The sequence below is a fragment of the Eptesicus fuscus genome, chromosome 12 (assembly GCF_027574615.1).
Source record: "Eptesicus fuscus isolate TK198812 chromosome 12, DD_ASM_mEF_20220401, whole genome shotgun sequence".
In the NCBI taxonomy this organism is placed as follows: domain Eukaryota; kingdom Metazoa; phylum Chordata; class Mammalia; order Chiroptera; family Vespertilionidae; genus Eptesicus; species Eptesicus fuscus.
In genome coordinates this window covers 12,199,056-12,210,762 of record NC_072484.1, presented here as the reverse complement: position 1 = coordinate 12,210,762, position 11,707 = coordinate 12,199,056, and the positions used below count along the sequence as shown (strand labels likewise).

General features: G+C 45.2%; 1 long non-coding RNA gene across 1 annotated transcript; it reads right to left on the bottom strand.

Annotated features, from left to right (window-relative positions):
- Positions 1-980: 980 nt before the first annotated feature.
- Positions 981-11,477, bottom strand: LOC129150981 (uncharacterized). The gene is made up of 4 exons (XR_008557779.1): positions 11,229-11,477; positions 8,162-8,195; positions 7,341-7,691; positions 981-1,253 (listed from the first exon to the last, which is right to left on the bottom strand). It is a non-coding gene; the product is annotated as an uncharacterized LOC129150981 (long non-coding RNA).
- Positions 11,478-11,707: the final 230 nt, after the last annotated feature.

Below are 11,707 nucleotides of genomic sequence, written 5' to 3'. Positions count from 1 at the left end.
ATCACAAATGTATTTAAATTGATCACAAAGCTGAATGAATATAAAATTAAACACAATATCTGCATGCATGCATGGTTTTAAAGTATTTTAGACCAACTGTTTAATGAAAAAGTTCTTGTGGAGAGACAGGCAGTGGGACCCCAGGGGCTCCTTCCAGGTGCCTTGGCAATCAGCAGGCTGAGTCAGAGGCTATCCACCACCATGGGGTAGGGGGCTGTGCACACCCCCAACCCTTAGCTTCAGACATAATTTCCTTTCCTTTGACCACCTAGACTCTTACTTTGCAATTCCTTTACTGTACTTTCTCCCTTTGCTTTGGATGTTCTTAGTTTTGTCTCTTCCTTACTCGTAGATTACAAGCCTGGTCAGGGAGAGGCTGTGTTATAATCATCCGCATATCCTCTGTAGCATCTAAGAAGACAGCTTATGCTTATTAAGTACTGAGTCTCTTTTTTTCATTAAATAATATGTTTTTATTAATTTGAGAGAGAGAGGAAGAGAAAGGGGGAGAAAAATAGAAGAGAGAGAGAGAGAGAAGTATCAATGTATGAGAGAGAAACATACAGGCCTGGGGATTGAATCCACGACACTCAACCAACTGAACCACACCAGCCAGGGTTGAACTGAATCTCTTGACTATCTATTGATCCGAGGGGTGGAATATTTTCTGTGGATTCAGAATCTACCTTCTCTAAGCAGGATTTCATGACTGCTCAAAAGTCCTTGCTAATGACTCAGCCATGCCAACAGAAGTGTGGCCTGACTGGGAGCAAAGAAAGTAGATGGGAAAATATATTAGAGAAATAACCGTTGTCCTCGGCTGATTGAAATTCAATAGACTCCCTGGGGATTTATTTTCTAAATGGCTTCTAATTTCCCTAAGTGTTTTGTCCTTTTCTCTTATATGTGAGCATCCAATGAGCAGGCACTGGTGCCATAAATTTCTGACATTCCTTTCTTGGCAAAATACTTTAATTATAAATTATTGCTTGCTTGCAAGCCAAAGGGAAGAGTAAATTGGTTCACTTTTGCTTTTAACGTTGACTTCAGAGATGAATGGCTTCTCGTCCCTTGTGGAGCTGAAACCATCCCTGACCCTTTGCAAAGGCGGGTGCCAAATGCTTATGCTCACCCCACAGCTGAGGAGATGGGTATCTGTCTCCTTCACCTCAGGAACAGGCTGTGCATCTCCTGGCTCCTGGCGTCTCTTTGCAGAATGTCAAGGACTTTATCTTCTTGATGTGTCTCTTCACCTGCTCCCAGCCCCAGGCAATAGAAGAGAGCTTCTTAGATAAGCGATCTAAAAGACAATTCTAAAAATATTCCAAGATGTCCTCTGGACTGTGACTTCAGGGGAAAAGTGTAAAGGACTAGTGTTGAATGCACAATGAATGCTAGCAAGAGGCTCTAGATATCAAGCACATTGCATGATGCCATTGAACTGTCTCAACGTATTACCATTGCCTCCAATTCACAGTTTAGACCTGAGGCCCAGAGGAATTAAGTAGCTCACCCAGGGTTGATCTTGCTCTCTCTCATGTGTACACAGAGCAGCCTATTGACCCAGAGATCTACCTCCTACACATGATGCTAGGATGCCTCCTAAAAGCAGCCTTCTTTGATGGATCTAAAGTGTAGAGGCTCATGAAGTTACAGCAGGCAGAAACTCCAGTTCAAGTCAGAAATTCCAATATAAGTGCAGGTGAACATTGTACTCGAGGTCACACAGATGAGGTTAAGAGCTTTTGGGACCTTGAGGAAGTATTGAAACCCAAGTGCCTTTGGCAGGTTCTCCCAGAATCAGACCCCAGGATGAAGATCCCTGGGCAAGTGACTGGTTATGGAAGAAGTTCCAGGAGAGGTAGTCAGGGAGCAGGAGAAGAGGATGGGAAGAGGAGGAAGTCATATCAGGCAGGATATCAGGAAGTCCTGTAGAGAGCAGCTGCAGCCTAATCCAAAAGAGGGCTCTGGGGGGTAAGTGACACCTCTCTGAGTTTGCCCTGCCTTGGAGCAAGGGAGCTAGACTTTCATATGTGTACCTGTTCATAACTGGTTACTGGATACCAGGGAGGACAAACCCATAGGCACTACCAGTACTCTAAGCTTCAAGGGTAAGGCAGTCCTTTGAAGAAAGCATAAGTGCTGAAATTAGGAGAACAGCATGCTGTCGGGTGACCCTTTGCAAAGGCGGGTGCCAAATGCTTGTGCTCACCCCACAGCCGAGGAGATGGATGTCACAGGTCAGATAAAGGAACCAGGGGGTGTCTGGGTCAAGATCACCAGGATCCATGTCACAGGGCCACCATTGTTATTACAATGCTAAACATGGAGCCACAACCATGCTCCTTACCTCACAACCCCAAGACCTCATCAGGGAGTGTGGGGAACTGGGAAGCCATCCAAGTATAAACAGTGAAATAGATTAAGGAGATTAAAAAACAGATTTGGAAAAAAAAAGGTTGAATTAGAATAGAATTAGAATATTTAGCCTTAAGAGAAGATGAAATAGTTACCCAGTAAATGTGCAAGAAAATAGACGCAGTGAAAAGAGAACAATGGCTGACTCAGTGACTATAGATCCAGGATTTATAACTTAGTATAACTTAGAGGGATTGGTGTCAGACCTAAGGAAAAAAACAAGCCTTATAAAGAATGGCAGCCCTTAGGGGTCCAGTCAAGATGGCGACATAGGTAAACAGGGACTCGCCATCTCCCACAACCACATCAAAATTTACAACTAAAATACAGAACAACCATCATGCAGAACCACCTGAAATTGTGCTGGACAGAAATCCTACAACTAGGGAATTAAAGAAGAAGCCCATCATGATTGGTAGGCGTGACTGAGATGCAGGGTGGAATCTCAGAACCAGCTGGTCCCACACCCATGTGTGGTGGTTTAAAATTGGGAGGAATATCTTGGCTGTGGAGGTTTCCATGAAGAGCAAGAGGTCCCTTGCCCAGGCCCCCAGTGCAGGCTTCTGGTGCTGGGAAGAGAAATCCCCACGACTTATGGTTGTAAAAACCAACAGAGACACGGAGGCGGTGGGAGTCCCAGGCAGTTACTCTTAAAGGGCCCACACATGGACTTACTTGGACTCACTCTCTCTGAGCTCCAGCGCTGGGGTAGCAACTTGAAAGGAAACTGGGACATTCAGGGAGGAACTAACTTGTCTGAAATTGGTGAGACCTGGAAGAGCAACTTTCTGCCAGACAAAAGTGCTGGCAGACGCCAGTGTTCCTTTGCTGACCCCTCCCCAACATAGAGCAGAATAAATATTCAGAAAAAATAACTAAATGAAAAGGAAGCAAGAAAACTACCAGATACAGAGTTCAAAACAATGGTTATAAGTATGCTCAAGGAACTTAGTGAGAATTTAAATGAACTTAGTGATCACTTCAAGGAACTTAGTGAGAACATCAGCAACATAAAAAAGGACCAGTCAGAAATGAAGGCTACACTAACTGAAATAAGAATAATTTACAAGGGATCAACAGTAGAGTAGAGGACACTGAGAATCAAATCAAGAATTTGGAATATAAGGAAGTAAAAACTATCCAATCAGAATAACTAAAAGGAAAAATAATCTAAAAATATGAAGATAGTATAAGGAGCCTCTGGGACAACTCCAAGTGTACCAACATTTTCATCATGGGGGTGCTGGAAGGAGAAGAGAGGGAACAAGAAATTGAAAACCTACTTGAAAAAATAATGACAGAAAATTTCCCTTACCTGCTTAAAGAAAGCACAAAGAGTTCCAAACAAGATGAACCCAAAGAGGCCCACACCAAAAACACATCATAATTAAAATGCCAGAAGTTAAAGACAAAGAGAGAATCTTAAAAGCAGCCAGAGAAAGGCAGTTAGTTACCTACAAGGGAGCACCCATATGACTGTCAGCTTATTTCTCAACAGGAACTTTGCAGGCCAGAAAGGAGTGGCAAGAAATATTCAAAATAATGAAAAGCAAAGCTCTACAACCAAGATTAGTCTACCCAGAAAAGCTACCATTGAGATTGAAAGTCAGATAAAGAGCTTCCCAGACAAGGAAAAGCTAAAGGAGCTCATCACCACAAAAACAGGTATTAAATAAAATGTTAAAGGGTCTTCTTTAAGAAGAAAAAGAAAAATATATAAAAAATATGAACAATAAAATGGCAATAAATACATATCTACAAACAATTGAATATAAAAATCAAAGTAAATGAACAAGCAGAACAGAAACAGACTCATAGATACAGAGAACATTTTGAAGTTTCCCACATGGGATGGGTTTTGGGAGGGTGGGTAAAAAAAGGTGAAGGGATTTAGAATTACAAATTAGTAGTTGTAGTGTGGTCATGGGGGTATAAAGTTAAAGTATAGCACAGGGAATATAGTCAATAATATTCTAATAACTATGTATGGTGTCCAATGGCTATGATATTTTTCAGAATGATCACTTAAGTTTTATAAGTTTAATCACTGGGGTATACACCTGAAACTAATATAATATATATGTCAACTGTACTTGAAAAAAAAATAGTGATTAAGAAAAAAAAAAAAGGAAGAAGGCAATGAAGGGCATAAACTCCACATGCCTGGATCTGCTGTACAGCATTATTTAGGGAGAACACTTCTGAGGATGCAATTTGGGGGGCAGAAGTACATGGAGATGAATGAGACAAACCCAGGATGAATAGCTCTTCCCTAGCCCACTTGGCCCTGTTTGAGGGGAGTGGAAGTAGTTTAATCTTTCTAAGTGTGGGCCTGGAGTCAGGTTGCTCCACATCATGGTCCTTTCCAGTTGTGTAATGTCAGGATATCACTTGACCTCTTTGGGACTTGTGTGGACAGTGGCAGTGGCACCAGTCCCTGCATCATGTGGCTACTGTGGGCAGTCTGTGGGTACAGACACACTCAGAGCTGGGAACGGAGAATGAAATATTAACTAGAATAGCTCTTTAAAGTTAAAATACAGGCCTATGCCTGGTGGAAGGTGGCATTCACTGCTGTTTACAGGGATTTAAAACACTCATTTGCTGTAACAGAATTTATTTGAGCCAATGCAGCAGCATCAGGGACACCAAAAGCATTCTGAATATCTGGAATGGAAGCTCATTCATCCTCCCAATGCCCCTGGGTGTGAGGTGAAATCCACAAACTAGCATCTCCATTTTGCAGATACAAAAACTGAAAAATGAATCAAGTGGCTGCTTCCTGAATCTGGAGGAAAAGCAGGTCTCACTGCATGTCTCCTCCCTTACAATCCTTTTTAAAAAAATATTTTTATTGATTTCAGCGAGGAAGGGAGAGGGAAAGAGAGATGGAAACATCAATGATGAGAGAGAATCATTGATAGGCTGCTGCTGCACGTCCCCTACTGGGGATTGAGTCCACAACCCGGGCATGTGCCCTAACCAGGAATCAAACCCTGACCTCCTGGTTCATAGGTCAACATTCAACCACTGAGCCATTCCAGCCGGGCCTCCCTTACAACCTTAAGATTGCAGTGAGAGTGCAGCAAAGCAGCAACAACCGAGAGGAGAACACAGAGGGAGAGAGAGGTTACGACACTCTGTCTAAGCACATACTACTGTCAGTTTTGGAGAGAGCAGGGAGGCCCGGCACAGAAGCTTTCTCTATCCATGATGCCACCCTGGCCTCTGGCCACCCCTTACTGTGTTGTGGTTTCTGTGCCATGAGACTGTGCTAGGTGCCAACCTGTAGCCTCCACCAGGCATGTCTCCTCCACCAACACACTGTCCTGAGAGCAGGTCTAAAGGAGAGGGCAGCCAAGGTGATCCCCCATGAAGCTATGGCATCTTGGTTGCGTCTCCAGAATTTGCCTTTGTTTCGACAGTTAGAGCACAGTCAGGTGGTTGCAGGAAAAAGACATGCTTCTGTTAAAAATTGTGTTTTCAGGGAAGCAACAAATGTATTTTCCTGTTAACTATTTTGGTGCCTAAACAGAGTTTCTTCACAAGGCAAAATGCACTACTGTGGGTGCAGCTAGTCAGCGCCTGGGTGGAAGGTGGCAGGCCTCAGACTCCAACGCTGTGTCTCCTGTCATGAGCTGTTTGGTACCTGGTTAGTGGGAGACCCAGCTCCCACTGCTGAAAGCCCACAGCAATGAAAATCATGACAAATGAAATACACACACACACACACACACACACACACACACATATATATGCAGTAATTACAGTTCATCTAAATTTTAAGTATCAAATATATTTGTATAGTAAGGAAAAAAGCCACATCTATAATAATAAAAGTATAATATGCTAATTAGACTGGACAGCTGAATGACCTTCTGGACGTCCTTCTGGACGACCTTCTGGAGAAAGCTGGGGCTGCGAGGACCGAGGCAAGCTGCCACAGTTGGGAGGGCCGAGCCCCTTGCACGAATTTTGTGCATCGGGCCTCTAGTAATATATATAAATACTAGAAAATAAGTCGTTTTGTTGCAGCAAGAATGTCCCACAGTACTCTAATGACGTGCACTCAGTTCTCTAAGGCTTTTTAGCTCTTACCATGTGAACAGGATTTGGAGCAGCTGCTGTGGGGAATGACGTCCTCTGGCACACCTTCCTAAGTATACATGCACACATGCACATGCACACCTGCATACATGTGCACACACGTGCAGTCTACCAGCAAAGAGCTTCCAGTTCAGTAAGTTTAACAAGTCAAATGAATAAAGGACAGTGCACAAGACAGGAAGTGGTCTGGCTGACAGAGACATAAGGAGGGTGGTTATCTTTTTAAAAGAAGGACAAGATCCCTATGTAGTGTTCCGGACGTGGGGATGTTGGAGACAAGCCTGCCGGTGGGTGGGAGGGCCACTGTGCAGCCAGTGGTAAGGAAGACAAGGGGGCAAGTGGGGAAGGTTGCCCGGCCAAGAATCATGGGAATTCCAGGCACTGGCCTGAACAAGGGAGTCATGGCATTTGCCTTCAGATGTTTTTGTGAAAGAAACACATTGCAAAAAGTATGAGACAATCAGTGTGGCTAATGATATGTGATGATTTCAAAGTTGCCTGAAGAATCTTCGAAACTCATCGTCTTTCTTTGTGTCTGTGGAAGGTTTCCTCAGGGCTTACATATATAAATCGTATTCTGCCATTCTTCTAGTCGAAGGTTACTTGTGGCCCAAGGATGAGGCCCAACCTCCTTCACCCTGGGCAGAGGCTTTTAGTGATCTGGCTACTGCCTACCTCCCCAGCCTGACCTGACCTCACATGACCTACACTTTGGGGCTTTCTGCTTCTTCTGCCTTAAAAACTTATAAGAGCCACTCAGCCCCTAGGAGAACCATCTCCCCAGCCCTCAGTGTGCACAAGCACCACATACAGACCTGTAACTCATGCTGGGTACTCAGGGCTCAGCTGTCCTGATGGCTCCAGGCCTCTGTGGGCTGCACTCCTGCCCTGCTCCACTGGCTCCCGTGTTCCCTGTCAGAGGAACCATGGATCTGCAGAGCCACTGCCTGTCCCCCATCTGCGCAGGCAGGGCCATCATGGCCCCCAGCATCACTGCTCACCCGTGCCCCACAGTAGACACCAGCAAAGGTCCATGAACTGGTGTCAAATACACAGGCTGGGAGGGGCACATCCATTCACTTGGCCTTCCAAAGCAGTCTGCCACTGCGGATACTGCCGCTTTCCATCATTTGTTAGATCATCTTATTTTGTTCTTCTGTCCATGACTGTGGGGACAAGACGTCAATATTTGACAAGCTACCCCTGAGCTGGTAGAAACCCCTTCTGTACATTCTGGACTGTCAGGTGGTCCATGGACCAGAGAGAACTTGTGCCTTTGTACTGCCAGCCAAGGCATATTGTTCCCACACCCCAAACTGGATAGATTCTGTGTGGCAGGCTCAGTGCCTGCTGTGTAAGGAGATTCTCGTGGCACTCTGTTGCACTGATATCAAAAACACCATGCTTAAGGGACCACAGGAAGGAGAGGCTGCCAGAACAGTGGGGCAAGGCCAAGCCCTGGTTCTCCGTGGGCCCTGCTCATGTGCATGACAAGTGCCCCCAGGAACACAGCTCGAGTGCAGGAGGGCCCTGCACTATCTGGTTCTGGTACTTGCATAAGTTCCTTTGTTAAAGAGGAATCCTTTCCTTAAAATATGAGTGAAAACCTGAGAATCACAAACATGAAATTGCTTACCTTTATGTGTGTGTTTTTTGTCCAGTTCCATATCCTGCAAAATTACAGAAATGGTTGATTTTGTAATAGAACTCTTTATTTATGGCAGGTTGAAAAGTACATGCAGCAAAGATATATATATAGTATATACCATCTTGAGCCAAAAATGAGTTCTTACGCCTTTTAGAAAAATACCAAAGATCATGCTAATGATTAATGACATGTTTACATGCTTAGTTCTGCACCGGCAATGTCAATGTTTTTAATAATCCCAAACTCTTAGTTTTTCATGTTAGAGCTATACTAATACATTTAGTTCAGGTATCCAAGTGGTTACCTGAATCCAAATTTTGAGGCTAGTGTTTTTGAGCGCATGCTGCAAATCCTGGCCTCACCGTACATCCTGAAAGCAAGGTTTTGTAAAGCCAAGCTTTCTCTCATGTTTTTTCTCCAACAGTTCTGGAAACAATCCTGTTTTCCAACTTTTGGCAAATACGTTTTCTGAAAGAGACTGATTATTCTGATCCTGTGCTCTGTCATAATAGATATAGGTTATGAATCACTAACGGAATCACAGGAGTTAGTAAAGTGATAAAAGTCAAATGGAAATTGTCGCGGCAGGACGGGTAAGAGAGGGGTCGGTGGCCATGTGGCAGCAGCCACACTGGTGACACAGGGAGCTGGTGCTGGAGGCTCAAGTGTGCACAGGTTGGGCTGCCACCTGACAGCTGCCAATGTCCAAGAGAATGTGAAACCAAATCTGTGTGAAGGTCAAGTGACAGTCTAAGAAGAAGACACAGATGATCAAAGTGAGGAGAGGGAGTAGATGCAGGGTGGGAGACAAGCAGGAGAGCAGAGGGAAGAAAATCCACAATATGTGCATCGAGCACAGCGGGGGCAGGGGAACTTGCTCTCACTTTCCTGACTGATCTCTGGCTGCATGGAATGTAGGGGCTGCTCACTGGGAACAGCATAGGATCTATTCCAACCAGGCAATTTAATTAAAACTACCTTTGTGTGTTTCTGCTGTAAAGCACAATAATGAGCAGCCTTGTGGCCCCGTCTCAAAACAGAGTCACAGTCAAAGAAAGAGCAATTTGACACCTAACATCTTTTTTAAAAATATGTTTTATTGATTTCAGGAAGGAAGGGAGAGAGAGAGAGAGGTAGGAACATCAATGAGAGAGAACCATTGATCGGCTGCCTCCAGCACGCCCCACACTGGGGGATCACGCCCCACCCTGGGGGACCCAGCCCACAACCGGGACCTGTGCCCTGACCTGGAATCAAACCATGACCTCCCGGTTCATAGGTCGATGCTCAACCACTGAGCCATGCTGGCCAGGCGACAGCTAACATCTTGAAGTAAGCGAAGATCTTTAATGCAGATTTGAGTGACTCAGAAATTTCACCCATTGAATCACACAGCAAAATGTCTCAGGATCCTACTTGGAAGCCTCTCTTGTGCCAGAGAGAGCGTGTTTGACACATGTTCAGGCACTGCCCAGAAATTCGGTTGCTGAAGCCTCCTGGGCCCACAGAGGAGGCAGGCTCTGCACACTCACTTCTTTTTTATCTCTTCCCTGGGTGGTTCTGAGAAACACTCTCTTCATTCATCAGACAGCCCAGGGGATCAAGAACTGATTTTCGCCCACAGTAGTGATCACCATGGGGATTCCTCCTGCTGACCACCTTGGTGACCCTTCACTCCTGTCCCAGGGATGATTTCCCAAATAAACTGGCTGACTGCACTTGCAGGCTCTGATTTCAGGAAAGGAAGGAAGCTCGGGCCAAGACACCTGCTTTCTGGATCTTGCAGCACCTGTGTTTTACTGAGGCCGACAGAACTTGTTTGATGCAGGGGTGTGAAACTGTGAGCTCCACTGAGAAAACTATGCCAACAGAGGATGGGCACAGAGACACCAAGAGAAAAGATAGTGAAACCTGCTGTTTCAGCTTTGGTTGGGTCCCAAGAGGGGAAAAAAACTCGGAAGTGTTCCTTGCCAGCATGCCTGACCAGGCCCGCAGTAACCACAGCTCCTCTTTGGTGTGCCCCACACAGAGGTGCCCTGACTACCTGACTAGCCCTCCATGGCAAATGCCTTTATGCCCATTATTTCAAGAGGTTGGGAGGTTAGGAGCTCGTTGAATGTCAACTAGGTAAAAACATGAGCTGGATTCAACCTCACCTACCAGACTCTGACCTGTCCTCTTCCATTACAGCATGGAGTGTCCCATGCTTCTAGACACGCTCAGGTGTCTCTCTAGGCTCTGGCTTTAAAGGGCTGGGGCCAGGTAGCCCAGGGTTTTACACTCTTATAAGAGAAACTAGGGCTCTCCCAGAATAAGAATGATGCTAAAGAAATGTATAGGTGAGAGTCATTAACAGCAAGGTCCACAGAAGCCAGGGAACAAGCAGATGGAATGGCCCAAAGGATCTGGGGGGATCTGAGGGAACACAACCGCCTCTGCCCCCTTGAAAGGAGAAGTACTTGCATGGAAGAGATCATATCAGTCACCCTTCTTCCATAGCACTCAAAGGCCTTCCAGCACCAGCAGCAGTTTCGTGCTAAGCATCTAGAGTTTGCCATTCCCCTCAGCGTCCTTGGGAAGAGTACCCAGCAAGCCCTGACAGTCTTGCCAACTGTCTTTAAGAACAATAACCAGCAGTAGCCGGTGTTGCTCAGTGGATAGAGCGTCGACTGAAGGACCGAAGGGTCCGGGGTTTGATTTCAGTCGAGGGCACATGTCTCGGTTGCAGGCTCAATCCCAGGCGGTGGTCAGAACGCATGTGGGAGACAACCAATCGATGTGTCTTTCTCACATCTATGCTTCTCTCTGTCTCTCTCCCTCCCTTCCACGCTCTCTAAAAATCAATGGAAAATACCCTCGGGTGAGGATTAACAACAACAACAAAAGAACGATAACGAGTAGTCTCTGCTCAGGAAAACATGCTGAGTGTGTTGAACACTTTCTTGCCTCATAAAATGCCAGGTCTCAAATATTCTAATTATGCTCATTTTACACATGAGGAAGCCCAGGCTCTATAAGTGAGGACAGAGAGTGATGAGAGGTGGGACACACTCACTTGGAGGTTTCCCTGGCTCTTGGTCCTGAGGTCTTCACCTGATGGTAAACATTCAGCGACTGTTGACCGACACCCTCTGTTAATGTTTCCACTTGCAGAGCTGAAGACAGGTGATACCCTGGGACTAAAGAGGTTGCCTAAAATATATTAACTTTCTTTCTTCCTTGATTTTTTTTTTTCCAAAGTGATGTAATGAATGCAGAAGAAAGACTGCTGATTTGGAAGTCAGTAACCCAGACCTGAGCTTGACTGCCCTCCACTTGGCCGCTCTGGAACTGTTTCCTCACCTGTAGAATCAGAGGGTGATGCTAGGTGATTGAGAAGGACTCCTCCAACTCTAACATTCCAACATTCTATTGCATCTTTTTTCCTGTTCTAAATTCTCACTTCACCATTGCCTCAGAAGTTGTTCTGTCTCTCTTTTTATTTCTGATAGCAATTTCATGTTTTTCTTAGAGCTTGCCAATCATGTCTACATT